Below are 18,488 nucleotides of genomic sequence, written 5' to 3' on the forward strand. Positions count from 1 at the left end.
TGAAAGTGAAAAGTGAAAGTGAAGTCGTTCAGTCATGTCCAACTCTTAGCGACTCCATGGACTGCAGCCTACTAGGCTTCTCCATCCATGGGATTTTTCCAGGCAAGAGTACTGGAGTGGGGTGCCATTGCCTTCCCCAATACTCTCATTATTCTTATTAAATTGATAGTTGTTATGACTATTTATATATAAGTAACATGGCAACAGAGAGATTGAGTAATTGATTCAAGTTTACATGGCTATTAAGAGACAGCAATGCTTTAGAGCCATCAGAATGGTTTCCAAAGTAAACAACATTAATGAATTTGAGTTGGTTTTAATCTCATTCAATTTACATTTGATTATGGTATCCATTCCACCAAGTTTTATGCTTGGGATGACACACTAGAGTAAGTCACAAATATGTGCATAGATGCAGTAAGATACATGCAGCATTAGAAACAAATACAACCTGCAAAATAAGGGCTAAAGAGAAGGTAAGATATTGGGTTCTGAGGAGACAGGCACATGTATTCCCATATAAACCCTACCATTGACTACCTGGGAGACCTTTGTCCTAAACTAAGTTTCCTGAAGCTCTTTTTATCTATCAATAAAATGAAAGTGATATTGGAATCTACTTCAGAATTCTTGTGAGAGTTAAATGGAATAATCATGACAAACAATTCATATAATGTGGGTGTTCAGTGCAATCTTGATGAGTGCTATCTATAATCTTATAATTAAGATAGAATGATGGAGCCTATTGATTTAGAAAAGGTTGGTGACAACATGTAGGGCTTTAAGGCATGGATGGGTTTTTAAGTATTGTAGTTTTATTTTTGATTTCTACTTTTTTCATACACTATGTCCACTTGGACCTTTCTTTCTTTCTTTTCTTTTCTTTTCTTTTTTTACACTGTTTCCCAGTCTGTCTTCCTGTCTTATATTATTGGCTTTGTCAACTACTCTATGCAGGAACCCAGGGATCTGCAAGACTTCTTTTAAGTACTTTTTTTAGTTTGATACCCACTTTAGCTTGTGTTGAATGACTCCTCTCTTAGACTCATTCTTAGAGTCATTACTGTCAACTTTAAGCTGGATTGCAGATGCTGAGGGCTGAAAATTCATGTCTGTGGCATTGACTTTAACCTTGCGGATTGTTCAAGAGCAAGACAAATGCTTTAAGTCAATTAATCTGTACACTAAGTCTTTCGAGGGCATGCATTTTCTGGTAACTACTGCTTGTTATTGTTTTCTTCCTGGTCCTTCCACACATTCCTTCATGTGTCTGAATTGATTGTATTTGTGTATAAGCACATCACTCAAATCATAGTACAAGCTGTAATTTTTTGTTTAGCATTTGCTATGTTTTATGATGACAGGTCAATTCTTATTGGGCCCAAAAGGACAATCCAGTAAAGTAATGGCTTCTTAAAATTCACAGTTTAGTCACATGCACATAATACTTGTCACCACATTAGAGAACATAAACACACTTTCTAGTGTTAGAATATGGGCATATTTGGGAGCCATTATTTAGACTGCTACAATGGGAATGAAAAAGTATGCAATAGATAAATTATCTATAGAATTAGAGATTATTGAATCTGAGGTGTCTTCATAGATCATGTGGCCAAATTCCTAGTTGTGTCTATTAATCAACAGACATGCAAAAAGAAGTATTAACTTGTCCAAAGTCATATATGTAGAATGAATCCATTCCCAAATCACATTTATGGGGATTAGTGACAGCTCTGACATAATGCTTATGTGCTAGTTTATCTATCAGCTAGACAGAAATCAGACAAGTGGGCAGGCAGATAGATAGAAATATAGAGGATAGTGGATGGATGACTGGGTGATGAATGGATGGATGGAGAGATAGGAGATTAGACAGGAGAAGGAGAGTTTGTGCATACATATTCATATCCATGTCCATATAAGCTCCTAAGATCCCCTGGAGGAGGGTATGGCATGGAAAAACAACATGTGTTTATGACCCATTCAATCAGAGCATCATTTAATCTAGGTTTTTGCTCAGTCTCTGAAGGAAAGCAGCTTGACATATCCTAAATATTACTGTACTACCTCCTGATTGAAATATTTTTACATTTAAATACTAGATCCATATGATGATTTCAGAAAAGTATTCAAAGAGCCAGATATGAGCTCAGAAACTCATAAAATGTGTGACTGCTTCTGCATGAATTGCATTTTTCGCTAAAAATGAATATTGAATATAGGAGCTTACCATGTTCTTTGAGAAAAGGAAAAGGCAATCTTGAAATATGAATCTGAAGTCAGAAGTCATCCTCAAAATTATTTGGGGAGATTGTCTCTCACTATCTGCTTCAAAAGTTCCAATGTCCCTGAATCATAAAGAAATGAAGAAAAGATAATTAATATGGAGCTAGGAAGCTTGAGTTCAAGTCTCACATCTAGTGGGTTTTTCTGAGTATTTGTAAGAGTTCTTTATCTTCTGCCAAGATCAGCCTTTTTATTTACGGTATTTAAAAAAGAAATAATAAAATTGTCACTCCCACATACTTTGCAATATTTCACCTATAAAGAGCAAATGAATGCATTGAAACATGTAGAATATCATATAAGAAACGAATCACCAGTCCAGGTTCGATGCAGGATACAGGATGCTTGGGGCTGGTGCACTGGGATGACCCAGAGGGATGGTACGGGGAGGGAGGTGGTAGGGGGGTTCAGGATGGGGAGCACGTGTACACCCGTGGCAGATTCATGTTGATGTATGGCAAAACAATACAATATTATAAAGTAATTAGCCTCCAATTCAGAGAAGGCAATGGCACCCCACTCCAGTACTTTTGCCTGGAAAATCCCATGGATGGAGAAGCCTGATAGGGTGCAGTCCATGGGGTCACTAACAGTCAGACATGACTGAGCGACTTCACTTTCACTTTTCACTTTCATGCATTGGAGAAGGAAATGGCAACCCACTCCAGTGTTCTTGCCTGGAGAATCCCAGGGACGGGGGAGCCTGGTGGGGTGCCGTCTATGGGGTCGCATAGAGTTGGACACGACTGAAGCGACTTAGCAGCAGCAGCCTCCAATTAAAATAAATAAATTTAAATTAAAAAAAAAAGAGTAAATGAGAGTTGGTCTATAAAAGACCTTAGACCTCTTCCTTTAAACAAGAATTAATAGAATTTTTACCATAGGGCATTTCCCCTGCTATCTTTAAAGACTCTCTATAAATAGCTTAAGGAAAGGCCAATGTGTTGACTAAAATGTATTAGCATTCACCTAAATAAATAGTGAACAAATGGCCTCTGCTCAGTCTAGCCTTTAAAAACTAATGCCATGTGGAGTCATCATAAGATTTTAGAGACTAATAAATGGGAGCCAGGAGAAAATTATAAAGGTACATTGCTCTTGGGGGAGCAGGTGTCCTATGAGAGCAGTCAATTTTTCTTTCCTCACTTATCTGGGGAAGAAACAATTCAACTGCCCACAGGGACATAGCTTGGTATGTCGAGGAGCACACAGATGCATTTTTCAGAAACTCATGTCATCCCCCCCCATATTTTATTAAGATGTAATTTATGTACATGAACAGCAGATTTAATCCATTTAATTTACTGTGACTGTTGAGACTTGAACTATCAGTTCAGTTCACTTCAGTCGCTCAGTTGTGTCCAGCTCTTTGTGACCCCATGGACTGCTGCACACCAGGCTTCCCTGTCCATCACCAACTCCGGGAGCTTGCTCAAACTCATGTCTATTGAGTCAGTTATACTATCCAACCATCTCATCCTCTGTCATCTCCTTCTCCTCCTGCCTTTAATCTTTCCTAGAATCAGAGTCTCTACTAAAATTTTATTTTGTTTTTATGGACAAAACATTTTCCTTTTTCACCTTTCCTTCTTTTAAATATTCTAGCCAAAGATCAGGCTACTGCAAGTGTTAGGAGGCTGACAAACAATAAATTGATTTCTTTTATGGGTTTGCAGTGAACACACAGATATGGCACAGGGAGAAGAAAGATGGGAATTAAATCAACTTTAATACTGATAATTTAAAATTTTGGTTTAGATCTCTAGGAAGATAGGCTTCTTTCGATCTGGAGTTACCCTCTTGTATAGGCCAGTGGTACCCTATCTACAAACCCATGGCAATCATTTTGTCTGTGTAGAGTACCAGCTCTTACAATGAGGGCTTATTTTTGCTGCTAGAATATGTTCAGTCTATGTATGAGCCATATAATTTCTCTGGTGGCAGGCATCAGTCGTTGGCAGGTAGAAGCAGAGTGATAAATCCCTCAGATTCTTCATCTTTCAGGTAGTAAAACTCTGAGGCAGGTCTATACTGTCTTCAAGAGACCCGGGTGTAACTGAGCCCTAGTTGTCCCACAAGGTAACACACCTCGACATGGTCTTATACTGTCTGTTCAGAGTTGACCCGGTGTAACTTGAAGCCCTTAGGTTGTCTACAAGAGACCCGGGTTGTAAACCGAGCCCTAAGTTGTTCCACAGGTAACACACCCGACAGGTCCTATACCTGTCTTCAAGAGACCCGGGTTGGTAACCGAGCCCTAGTTTGTCCACAGGTGGTAACACACTCGGACAGGCTACTGTCTTCAAGAGACCCGGGTGTAACTGAGCCCTAGTTTGTCCACTAGGTAACCACTCGACCAGGTCTATACTGTCTCAAGAGACCCGGGTGGTAAACTGCAGCCCTAGTTTGTCCACAGGTAACACGACTCGAGCAGGTCTCATACTGGTCCCTTCAAGAGCCCCGGGTGTAAACCTGGGGAGCCCTAGTTGTCCACAGGTAAACACACTCGACAGGTCTCTACTGTCTTCAAGAGCCCCGGGTGTAAACCTGAGCCCTAGTTTGTGCCACAGGTAACACCACTCGAACAGGTCTATACTTAAGGACCGGTGTAACGGCCCTTTCCAGGAACCGAAGGTACTCTCAAGGGGTGTAACTGAGCCCTAAGTTTGTCCACAGGTAACACACTCGACAGGTCTATACTGTCTTCAAGAGACCCGGGTGTAACCGAGGCCCTAGTTGTCCACAGGTAACACACTCGACAGGTCTATACTGTCTTCAAGAGACCCGGGTGTAACTGAGCCCTAGTTGTCCACAGGTAACACACTCGACAGGTCTATACTGTCTTCAAGAGACCCGGGTGTAACCGAGCCCTAGTTGTCCACAGGTAACACACTCGACAGGTCTATACTGTCTTCAAGAGACCCGGGTGTAACCGAGCCCTAGTTGTCCACAGGTAACACACTCGACAGGTCTATACTGTCTTCAAGAGACCCGGGTGTAACTGAGCCCTAGTTGTCCACAGGTAACACACTCGACAGGTCTATACTGTCTTCAAGAGACCCGGGTGTAACCGAGCCCTAGTTGTCCACAGGTAACACAGGTAACACAGTTGTCCACACAGGTAACACACTCGCTCATGACGCCTGTGTTGGCCAAGTTTCTGGTCCTGGTTCACTTGCTTGCTACTCACTCAGTGCTTTCTTCTGTTAACTCTAAAATACAACTATTTGAAATGAAATCCCCCCTCTCCTTTTTTTAGCCACATCAGTCAGTTTGTGGTATCTTAGTTTCCCCAACCAGGGATTGAACCTGGGACCCCAGCAGTGAAAGTGCAGAGTCCTAACCACTGGACCCTCAGGGAATTTTCTGAAATACAGTCCTTGACTCTGGGTCTGCTTAGGGAAAATCTAACCTAATATTTATCCTAGGACTAGTGGTCTCTCCTTTGATGGGTGGGCAGTACCTATCCCATTACTTTTTCTACATAAATAAAGCAGGATAGAAGATCAAAGACACCTTTGCTGGAGGTAAGAGTGAAGAAAAAGAAGGAACAAAGTATGCTCTACTCCTCTTCCAAATGCCCCAATCTGATGAATTACTCTCTTACCTCCTGCTGAAGCACTTTCACTGAATTTCTGCACCTGTGGATACTATACTAACTTTTGATTTTTGTATCTCTGATAATGTTTGATTTTGCCCTCACATTCAAATAGTAGTCTATCTGGCTATAGAAATCTAGATTGATATTGATATTGATATTTATTTTGTCTATTTTTTTAAGCTATCAAGCTGCTGAATAATCACTTCAATTTTTTTCAAATAAGAAAACTGATTTAGGACAATTACTATTGTTTCTCTGTTATGTTTCCCTCTGCAGCAGATTGAATTTCTTGTGTGTCCTCCTCCCAGTTCATAATTTGAAGTCCTAAGACACAGTGCCATGGCATCTGGAGCTGCGGCATTGGCAGGCACTTAGAGTCAGATTTCATCCTGAAGGTGGGGGGTTCATAAGGGGGGACTAAATGCCCTTACTTAGACAGCATATTAAAAAGCAGAGACGTTACTTTGCCAACAAAGGTCCGTGTAGTCAAGGCTATGCTTTCTCCAGTAGTCATGTATGGATGTGAGAGTTAGACTATAAAGAAAGCTGAGCGCTGAAGAATTGATGCTTTTGAACTGTGGTGTTGGAGAAGACTCTTGCGAGTCCCTTGGACTGCAAGGAGATCCAACCAGTCCATCCTAAAGGAGATCAGTCCTGAATGTTCATTGGAAGGACTGATATTGAAGCTGAAACTCCATTACTCTGGCCACCAGATGCGAAGAGCTGACTCACTGGAAAAGACCCTGATGCTGGGCAAGATTGAAGGTGGGAGGAGAAGGGGACAACAGAGGATGAGATGGTTGGATGGCATCACCGACTCAATGGACATGAGTTTGAGTAAACTCTGGGAGTTGGTAATAGACCGGGAGGCCTGGTGTGTTTCAGTTCATGGGGTCACAAAGAGTCGGACATGACTGAGCGACTGAACTGAACTGAACTGAAATGCCCTTAAAAAGAAAGGAAGAGACATTAAGAGCTCTCTTTCTTCACCATGTGAGGATGTAGCAAGTTGGTCATCTGTAAGACTAAAAGAATGCTCTTTTCAGATATAAATTGACCAGCTACTTGATCTTGGACTTCTCAGCTTTTGGAAGTGCAAGAGATAAATGTTTATTGTATAATCTATAGTATTTTATTATTTCAGTCTTAACTAGATATTTTCTCTAGCATCTAAAAAGTTTGATCTTTGTATTTATTTTTAATTTAATTTGAAAATAAAATTATATAAATGTAAGGTATAAACGCAAAGATTTATTCTACATATAGTGAAATGATTATAGCAATAAAGATTACTAACACATCCCTATCCTATATTTATTGTATGACTACATTTAACTGTCATTTATTATATTTTCAACTCCAAATCTATTGGTTCCATTTATAATATCTTGTTGATATTCTCTATTTGTTGAAAAAGGATTCTCAATGTTCCTTTAAACCTTTATTCTATATTTAATTAAATTCTTTCTTTTTAAATTTTATTTTATTTTTAAGCTTTACAATATTGTATTAGTTTTGCCAAATATCGAAATGAATCAGCCACAGGTATACCCGTGTTCCCCATCCTGAACCCTCCTCCCTCCTCCCTCCCCTACCCTCCCTCTGGGTCGTCCCAGTGCACCAACCCCAAGCATCCAGTACCGTGCATCGAACCTGGACTGGCGACTTGTTTCATACATGATATTATACAGGTTTCAATGCTATTCTCCCAAATTTCCCCACCCTCTCCCTCTCCCACAGAGTCCATAAGACTGATCTATACATCGGTGTCTCTTTTGCTGTCTCGTACACAGGGTTATTGTTACCATCTTTCTAAATTCCATATATATGCGTTAGTATACTGTACTGGTGTTTTTCTTTCTGGCTTACTTCACTCTGTATAATAGGTTCCAGTTTCATCCACCTCATTAGAACTGATTCAAATGTATTCTTTTTAATGGCTGAGTAATACTCCATTGTGTATATGTACCACTTCTTTCTTATCCATTCATCTGCTGATGGGCATCTAGGTTGCTTCCATGTCCTGGCTATTATAAACAGTGCTGCGATGAACATTGGGGTACACGTGTCTTTTTCCCTTCTGGTTTCCTCAGTGTGTATGCCCAGCAGTGGGATTGCTGGATCATAAGGCAGTTCTATTTCCAGTTTTTTAAGGAATCTCCACACTGTTCTCCATAGTGGCTGTACTAGTTTGCATTCCCACCAACAGTGTAAGAGGGTTCCCTTTTCTGCACACCCTCTCTAGCATTTATTGCTTGTAGACTTATGGATTGCAGCTATTCTGATTGGCGTGAAATGGTACCTCATAGTGGTTTTGATTTGCATTTCTCTGATAATGAGTGATGTTGAGCATCTTTTCATGTGTTTGTTAGCCATCTGTATGTAATTAAATTCTTTAAGGATATTTAAGACAATTGATTTAAAATCTTTCACTAGTAAGTTCAATGTCTGTGCTTCTGTTAATTTCTATTTTTATGTAGATGCAACATACTTTCATGTTTTTTAAATGTCTTTTATTTTTTGGTTGAAAACTGGACTTTTAGAATATTATAGTGGGATAACTCTAGAGACCAGAATCTTTCTCCTCCCAAAGTTGTTCTGTTGTTGTTGCTGCTTGCTGTGGGTTGTAATCCTTTCACAGAGAGTTTTCTACACTATTTTTTAAGAGGTTATAGTTTGTTATGTGAAGTTTCAGAAGCCTCTGTTCCTTTGGCCTGAGGTCAGTTATGGGTTTGACATATACAAATTTTATTTTTGGGAGATCCAAAATCACTGCAGATGGTGACTGCGGTCATGAAATTAAAAGATGCTTCCTTCTTGGAAGAAAAGCTATGACCAACCTAGATAGCATATTAAAAACCAGAGACATTACTTTGCCAACAAAGGTCCATCTAGTCAAAGCTATGGTTTTCCCAGTGGTCATATATGGGTGTGAGAGTTAGACTATAAAGAAAGCTGAGCACCAAAGAATTGATGTTTTTGAACTGTGGTGTTGGAGAAGACTCGTGAGAGTCCCTTGGACTGCAAGGAGATCCAACCAGTCCATTCTAAAGGAGATCAGTCCTGGGTGCTCTTTGGAAGGACTGATGCTGAAGCTAAAACTCCATTACTTTGGCCACCTGATATGAAAAGCTGACACATTGGAAAAGACCCTTATGCTGGGCAAGATTGAAGGTGGGAGGAGAAGGGGATGACAGAGGATGGGATGCTTGGAGGGCATCACCAGGTAGATGGACATGCATTTGAGCAAGCTCTGGGAGTTGGTGACGGACAGGGAAGCCTGGCGTGCTGCAGTCCACGGGGTAACAAAGACTTGGAAATGACTGACTGAGTGAACTGACTGAAACTCCATGATTAAGTCATGATTTTTATGATTTCAGTTCAGTTCAGTTCAGCCCCTCAGTCGTGTCCGACTCTTTGCGACCCCATGAATTGCAGCATGCCAGGCCTCCCTGTCCATCACCAATTCCTAGAATTCACTCAAATTCATGTCCATTGAGTCGGTGATGCCATCCAGCCATCTCATCCTCTGTCGTCCCCTTCTCCTCCTGCCCCCAATCCCTCCCAGCATCAGGGTCTTTTCCAATGAGTCAACTCTTCGCATGAGATGGCCAAAGTATTGGAGCTTCAGCTTTAGCATCAGTCCCTCCAATGAACACCCAAGACTGATCTCCTTTAGGATGGACTGGTTGGACCTCCTTGCAGTCCAAGGGACTCTCAAGAGTCTTCTCCAACACCACAGTTCAAAAGCATCAATTCTTTGGTGCTCAGCTTTCTTCACAGTCCAACTCTCACATCCATACATGACCACTGAAAAAACCACAGTGTTTGTTAATTGCTATAAACCTTTGAACACTTTTCAGAGTTATGACAAAAATTTGATTCTGAAGATTTCTGCTTGCTCTTTTGGTGTTTCTGTGGAATTCCTTAATTTGCCATTTTTCCTGCCTTATCTCTTTTAAGAACACTGGCTATTGCATTTAGGACCCACTGAATAATCTGGGTTAATTTCCCATGTAAATACTGTTAACTTAATCACAGCTGCAAAGTGTTTGTCACAGAAGATAACTGCATTAGTCAGCGTGGACTTCCATAACTTCATGCCACAGGCTGGGTGACTTAACAACAGACACTACTTTTCTTACATTACTGGAGGCTGGAATTGCAAGGTCTAAGTGCTGGGCAGTTCAATTCCTGGTGAGGAATCACTTCGTGGCTTGCAGATGCCAGTCTTTTCACTGTGCCCTCACGTGGTAGAGAAAGAGAGCTCTGATACTTTTTCCTCTACTTATAAGGCAGAAGTTCTATTGGATTAAGGCCCAACTGTTGTGACCTTACATAATTTCATTACCTCTTTGTCATCCCTGTCTCTGAAACAGTCACATTAAGGGCTATATCTTCACTATGTTAAATTTGGGGAGGACGGACATGATTCAGTCCATAACAGTAGCCATATAAAGGTCCAAGATATTAGGGGCTCATTTCTTTGGAGACATTATTCAGCCTCTCACAGATTTGCTTCTCAATATGCTACTATGTCCATTACAGTTTGCTTTGTGAAAAAGAGCACTTCTGAATGTGGTCACTAAAAGATGTCGGTTAATGAAGGTGTCATCATCCACAGCAGCAAATTGAGCTACAAAATTGAGCCTCCTCAGTCTGTCAGGAGAAGAGACAATTAGTGTGTTAGGTATATGCTTTCACCCACCCTGACATGACGCGTTTTTCCAAAGTCCATCGTCTACAATTAGTAAATATCTCTGCTGAGTTGCAATGGAGCAGTCACATGTGAGGGAAAGCTAATTGAATGTTTGAGTACCAGTATATTTGTGAAACTTCCTATACCAAATGTTGAGAATAAGAAAAGAATAATATTTAACCTTAAGGGACACCTGATATTCCTGGAAATTGTACTCCCCTTGGTATAGATGTCATCTCATGATCCTCCTAAAAATCTTTTGATGATTATGTGCTATCATCTCCCTCTTTACAGATGAGAAACTAGAGTTTGGAGGAGTTAAATAAATTACTTAAATTTAGGGTGACGCCATCTCCATGCATAGAACAAATGCGTGACCACTAGATTTGCTGCACTAAAAAATGTGTGATGTCTTTTGGTGGAGTGTGAGTGAGTGAAGCTGCTCAGTTGTGTCCAACTCTTTGTGATCCCATGGACTGTAGCCTACCAGGCTCCTCCCTCCATGGGATTCTCCAGGCAAGAGTACTGGAGTGGGTTGTGAGATCAGAGGCAAAAGGTCAGACGAAATCATGGATCTAATTCCTTTGTTGAAAGAAAGTTCCTAGGACAGAGCTGTGGTGGTAAGGCAAATGTGGATTTTAAAGAGGATTTTATGAGATTTCTTTGAGACATCTTTGTGAAAAAGCAAGAAAAGATATGAGACAAGAATTAAATTTTAAAACACAATAAAATACCGAGCCCTGGGAAAGATATGACACAAGTGGAATGCATTGCAGGTGGGAACCATCTAGTTGAACAAATTCAGAAAACCGTTTGACGTTCTTTTTCAATTAAGTGTATATTTACTGTATGGCCAAGCTATCTTTCTCACAGATACTTACTTAAATGAAATAAAAACCTATATTTGCAGAAAAACTCTTTAGGGTATATGTTTAGATCAGCTTTATTCATAATCACCAAACACTAAACCAACATAACGCTCCTCAGCTGAGTAACAAACAATCTGTAATGTCCAAAAAATGGAGTACTGCTAAAAAATTATATACAGAAAACAATTAAGTAGTTTCCAGGGGCAGTGGCTAGGAGAAAGAGTGGACCACAAAGAACCGTGGGTTTCATTTACATGGTAGAAGTGTTCTATAAATGGTTAGATAGCTATACATATTTAAATTGTTGGAATAATACACACAAATTTGTGGATTTTGCAGTTTTGCAATTATGCATTTAAAGAAAAAAAAAAGAATGGCAAGTAATACCAAAATATGCATGCAACTCATATGCAGTAAGGTCTCCACAGGGTGTTACTTCTTCCCTGGGAAGGTGGGGTGAGGAGCTGCAGATGGTCCCATGGGGGCACTCCCGGAGAGCTCCATGTCTCTGTAACTCACTCCTGGTTCCCTTACACCAGCCTCTGAAATACCAACAACACTCCAAGCAACATCAATTTAGAGGGACTTGACTGCATGCCAAGCTCCTTGGTCATCATACACTCACCCGAATGTTAATCATTGTCCTTGCACACAGGTCTCCCTCCTACCTGAGGAATTGCTATGAGCCTACATTATTGCCAAGGAAATCACCTCAAGATAAAAATTATGTTGAATAACTCTAAAATGGTAACCCTCTCTACTGAGTTTTTCAGTAGACCTTCCCTTATTTGCTATTTACAAACACAATTCTGTAAGCTACACGGGAGGAGTAATTTCACATGTTTATTTTACAAACTAGGAGAAGGTGATGCCTCCAAGAGCACAGCAAGGATTAATGGTGGATTTGGGACTTGAACCTGGGTTCTTGGGTCCCTGTTAGTCCTGGTTCCTGGGTCCTTGTTAGTGTTTCCTCCTGATCTTTCACTCTCTTAAGGTCCTTGGAGTCTTTTGACCACTACCCACAGTTCAGCTTCTTTATCATTACTTAGGCATTATTTCATGGCTGAACTTCTGATTTCACACTCACTATTCAGGATTGACTGTCCCTTCTCTTCAAGGAATGAGATAATTATTCCATAAACACTATTAGTGAAAAGTGTAATTCATGCAAAAACAATGGGAAACCTATACATACTATGAGTTTTTTGAGCATAGAAATGATGTTTTGAAACTTTTTTCCAAAATAGTGATTTGAGATTGGAGTCTTAATATCCAAATTTCCATTGGTGAGAAATTTAATGGTACTTATGAACCCTCCTGTTGCTTCCCTAAAGAAGAAGAATAAAAAATAAGACAGGTGGTGCTCTGATTGAGCAGGTAGCCATATTTTTTTCTTGTTCATTAACAGTTGGTCTCTCATTAAAGTTAAAAAAAGGATAAGTGTGAAGGGACTATTCTTTAAAGTACACAGAGAACAAAAGGAAATAAATAAATCAGCAAGATCTAGCAGCAATTTAACCTTTTACCAGCCTTATATTTATTGGTACCTTTATATGTGTTGACAGTGAGATGACTAAAAGCCCCTGGATTTTGATTAGATGAAAATTAGGCTTCAGTCTTGAATTTTTTAGACTAGCAATAGAATTGTAGAATATCATATAATCTCTCAAGTCTCTAACTCCTTTAATAGCAAAATAAAAATAATAGTACTACACATTGTACACATAAACACACACAGAAGCACACACATACTCACAGACACAGTTACATGTGAAGCTCTTAATATTAGACCAGGATACTTTTGAAGTAGAAATTGCTAATGCTAATGCATTTAAATTTCATTGCAATGTCTTTTCTGTTTGTCACTTTCCCTCTTTATTCCTCACTACTGCAGTACCTCTCCTAATTCCCAAATAGCACTGGTGGAGACCAAGAGAGAGGTGACACAGGTCATCCTCCTTTGACTAAGAGTGCCCCAGGACTGTAGGTCGTCCTGTTTATCATGTTTGCTATCCTTTACCTCACCCATGAGGTTGGAAACCTGGGAATGATCACACTGCTTCTCTTGGACTCTTGTCTGCACAATCCTACGCACGTTTCTTCAGTAACCTGTTTCTGGAGAACTCTGGTTACTCCTCAGCTGTCATCCTGTAGTAATGGCTGGATTACTCACAGGAGATAAGATCATCTCCTACAATGCCCGAGCTGCTCAAATCTTCTTTTTTGTAGCCTTTGCAAGTGTGGAACCTTGCCTTTTGGCCTCAGTGGTTTATGACTGCCACACAGCAGTACACAAGCCCTTGCATAACACCACCACCACGACAACACATGTGTGCGCACCTCTGACCATGGGATCCTATGTCTGTAGTTTTCTGAATGCTTCTTTCCATGTTGGGGACATATTCGGTCCTTCTTTATGCAAGTCCAACATAGCCCATCACTTTGTGAGGTTCCAGCTGTCCTGGCTCTCTCTAGTTCTCATAAGCACATTAGTGAAGTGGTTCTTGTTTTCATCATGAACTTTAATGTCTCTTTTGCTCTTCTGATTATATTGATTTCCCTATCTATTCAGTTCAGTTCAGTTCAGTCACTCAGTCGTGTCCGACTCTTTGCGACCCCATGAATCGCAGCACGCCAGGCCTCCCTGTCCATCACCAACTCCCGGAGTTCACCCAGACTCACGTCCATTGAGTCAGTGATGCCATCTAGCCACCTCATCCTCTGTTGTCCCCTTTTCCTCCTGTCCCCAATCCTTCCCAGCATCAGAATCTTTTCCAATGAGGTGGCCAAAGTACTGGAGTTTCAGCTTTAGCATCATTCCTTCCAAAGAAATCCCAGGGCTGATCTCCTTCAGAATGGACTGGTTGGATCTCCTTGCAGTCCAAGGGACTCTCAAGAGTCTTCTCCAACACCACAGTTCAAAGGCATCAATTAACGTTTGTAACCTTGAAGATGCACTCAGCTCAGGGCACCAAAAGGCTTTGTCCACCTGCGCTTCCCACCTCACTGCCGTCTCCATCTTCTACGGGACCGTCATCTTCATGGACTTACAGCCCAGCTCCAGGCACTCCACAGACCCACACAAAGTGGCATCTGTGTTCTACTCTGTGCTCATCCCCATGCTGACCTCTGTGGGGTATAGTCTGGGGAACATGGAGGTTAAGGGTGCATTCAAGAAAGTCATTGAGAAGGCAACATTTTCTACAGATTCTGGCATTGCAGTATGCCCAGTGTGTGTGCTCAGTGGCTCAGTCATGTCCACGGATTGCAGCCCACCAGGCTCCTCTGCCCACAGAATTTTCCAGGCAATAATACCGGAGTGGGTTGCCATTTCCTAAGATGGGATCTTCCTGACCCAGAGATTGAACTCACATCTCTGTTTCTTGCATTGGCAGGTGGATTCTTTATCACTAGCGCCACTTGGGAAGCCCAGTAAGTACTGCTGCTGCTGCTGCTGCTGCTGCTAAGTCGCCTCTGTCGTGTCCGACTCTGTGTGACCCCATAGACCGCAGCCCACCAGGCCCCGCTGTCCCTGGGACTCTCCAGGCAAGAACACTGGAGTGGGTTGCCATTTCCTCCTCCAATGCAGGAAAGTGAAAAGTGAAAGTGAAGTCGCTCAGTCGTGTCTGACTCTTAGCGACCCCAGGGCCTGCAGCCTACCAGGCTCCTCCATCCATGGGATTTTCCAGGCAAGAGTACTGGAGTGGGGTGTAAGTACAGGAACCTTTATTAATTCCTCTCAGATTTTCCCCATGCAATAAGTTATTTTTTTAATCCCCACACTGCATTTAAATTCCTGAGATGGCATCCTTATCTTTTCAAAAGTCTGATTTTGGTAAAAAGAAAACATATTACAGAAATTCAATATCTGAATGATGATAGCTAAGGAAAAGCATTAGAAAATTTGGGACCTGTTTGTCAAAACTTACTTCTGATATTTGATTCATCGTGTGGTAATGTACTAATTAGGTACTGACGTATTTGATTTGTCATTATTATGGGCATGTACACACTGGAATGGGAAATTTGTCAGGGGTAAATGGAGCATGGCTAGTTTTTGATAAAAATAATTTAAATTGTTAGTTGAGATATTCAGTATAAAATTGTGTCTAATAGCAATTATTCCTTTTGTGAAATAACTTTTAATATTCTGAATAGAAGGAAAAATTATAGTCTTTTAAATGAAAGTGTCTACTCTTTTGGAGCATTTTGTTGAGAGATACATAAATATCATATTTTAAATGAATCAGTGTTTCTGTCTTGACTGAGTCATTTTTGTTAAATCAACATGTTGCCATCAGAATTTTTAAAAAGATACAATAATCATCCAAACTCTATAGCTTGGCTTTCTCTGTGTGTTCTACACGCTATGGGTTTGGACATGCTGTTTGCTGTTTATTCGCTCAGTCGTGTCCGACTCCTTGCTACCCCATGGACTATAACCCGCCAGTTCTCCTCTGTCCACAGGATTCCCCAGGCGAGAATACTGGAGTGGGCTGCCATTTCTTTCTCTAGTGGATTTGGACATATGCCTGGTCCAACTGAGAGCTTTCCAGGTGGCTCTAGCTCTAAAGAACCTGGCTGCCAATGCAGGAGATATAAGAGACATGGGTTCCATCCCTGGATCAGGAAGATTCTCTGGAGAGGGCGTGGCAACCCACTCCACTGTTCTTGCCTGGAGAATCCCATGGACGGAGGAGCCTGGTAGGCCACAGTCCATGGGGTCACCAAGAGTTGGGCACGACTGAGCGACTTCACTTTCACTTTCACAATGCCTTAAGGGAGATAATGGAAGCCTGGTGTGTACCTCACCCCAGAGCCTGTCCTCCATGCACAACACTACGCCTTCCTCTCAGAGTCGCCTCTGTTGATGAACAGGCCCCCTGTTGATCCAGTTCTTCTACACATGGTCTATGCATGTATCTTTTACTTCAATGTGAACCCTTGATGAGGTGAAGTTGAAAATTTTGTTAAATTAAATATGATCTAAATATACTTAAAGCCAACCCACCCTGAATATTCATTGGAAGGACTGATGCTGAAGCTCCAATACATTGGCCACCTGATGAGGAGAGCTGACTCATTTGAAAAGACCCTGATGCTGGGAAAGATTATGGGCAGGGGGAGAAGGGGACGACAGAGGATGAGATGGTGGGATGGCATCACGGACTCAATGGACATGAGTTTGAGTAAGCTCTGGGAGATGGTGAAGGACAAGGAAGCCTGGTGTGTTGCAGTTGGACATGACCGAGAGGCTGAACAACAATGCAGATCATAGTCTTAGGAACCACTCAATGTAGATTCAAGGGTTGTCTTGGGTCCAAGGCAAGGCTTGGCTACTAACACTCTTTATTTTATTCATTTTATTATTTTGCATTGAAGTACAGTTGATTTGCAATATTATATTAGTTTTGGGTATACAACAGTGATTCAATAGATTTCCAGATTATACTCATTTTAAGGTTATAAAATATTGGCTCTATTCCATGTGCTCTATATTGTATCCTAGTTCATACTTAATCTCCTTCCTCTATCTTGCCCCTTTTCCTTGGCCTCTCCACACTAGTGACCAATAGTTTGGTCTCTGCATTTGTGAGTCTGTTTCAATTTTGTTACATTCATTTATTTGTTTTATTGTTTTATTCCACTTGTAATTGAAAATATGCAGTATTTGTCTTTCTTTCTCTGACTTATTTTACTTAGCATAATACCCTCTGGGTCCATGCATGTTACGGTAAATGGCAAATTTTAATTCTCTTTATGGCTGAATAAACCAAACCAAATAAAAGCAAATACACAAATAGAGACAACAGAATAGTGCTTTTTAGAGGTGAAGAGGGCTAGGGGCAGGGTGAAATGGTTAAAGGAAGTAAACTGTATGGTGATGAGTAGAAACTAAACTGTCAGTGATGAATGCACTGTACTGTATACAGAAGTGGAAATATAACATTATACACACGAGACTTGGATTTCCCTGGTGGTTCCAGTGGTAAAGAATCCATCTGCCAATGCTGGAGATATGGGTGCTATCCCTGGGTCAGGAAGAGCCCCTGGAGAAGGAAGTGGCAACCAACTCTAATGTTCTTGCCTGGGAAATCCCATGGACAGAGGAGCCTGGTGGGCCATATAGTCCACGGGGTTGCAAGAGTTGGACATGACCTAGTGACTAAACAGTAACAATGATATGAAACTTATATAAGACTATAAACCATTTAAAGGGAATTAATAAGCAGCATTGGCTTATTTTAAAGCAACTGCAAACAGAAAAATATACAATGTTATTGCTAGCTCAGTGCATTTTTTAAAAAAGGTGAATGTTGGTAGTCATGGATGAAAAATTTAAAAATTATTATATTATTTTCCCTCCATTTTCCTTGTACTATGGCTATTGTATCCTTTTGAAAACTGTGATGTGAAAATTCAGCTTAATAAAATGACTCAATCAAGACAATTATTAATTCACTTAAGATGGTATGTTTATACATCTGTCAGTAAACTATGCCAACAAAATAAGCACATAGTTTCATCAAAAGTTTATTATTTTTTTCTCAGACGAAGACTTTTAGAACAGATATTCAGCTAAAGAAAGTCATATTAGATATAAATTTATATTTTAATCCAATAATTCACTATTCTCATTATTTTTAATAAAAACAAACCCTCTCCGTCTACCTCTTGCTACTTTTCTTCCCCTACGCACGTGTGTCTACAGGCCACAGGTGCCCTCCTGTCCACGGGCTTGCTTCTTTTCCTGCTTTGCCTGTGTGCTCTAGCACATGCCGTAGGTAAATTGCATGTTGAACATGTTAATGTCCTTAACAAGCTTTTTGACAAGCAGAACCACAATATTTTATGCTTCTCTTTGGCCACCCTCATTTAGTTGTTAGATTTCTGAACACGTTTCCTTATTCTAGACAATATACTTTAGAAAAAAATAAGGGTGTTATTCAGCACTTAATTTCTGCATGTGACTCAGTGAATGGGAAAAATGTGAGCAGAGTAAAACTGGATCATTATGTATTCTAAAATG

General features: G+C 40.6%; 1 non-coding gene and 1 pseudogene across 1 annotated transcript; one reads left to right on the forward strand and one right to left on the reverse strand.

The window, feature by feature from the left end:
• Positions 1-5,577: 5,577 nt before the first annotated feature.
• Positions 5,578-5,650, reverse strand: TRNAE-UUC (transfer RNA glutamic acid (anticodon UUC)). The gene has a single exon. It is a non-coding gene; the product is annotated as a tRNA-Glu (tRNA).
• Positions 5,651-13,568: 7,918 nt separating this feature from the next.
• On the forward strand, positions 13,569-16,406 carry LOC786211 (olfactory receptor 5B2-like; annotated as a pseudogene).
• Positions 16,407-18,488: the final 2,082 nt, after the last annotated feature.

The sequence above is a fragment of the Bos taurus genome, chromosome 15 (genome assembly GCF_002263795.3).
Source record: "Bos taurus isolate L1 Dominette 01449 registration number 42190680 breed Hereford chromosome 15, ARS-UCD2.0, whole genome shotgun sequence".
Lineage (NCBI taxonomy): Eukaryota > Metazoa > Chordata > Mammalia > Artiodactyla > Bovidae > Bos > Bos taurus.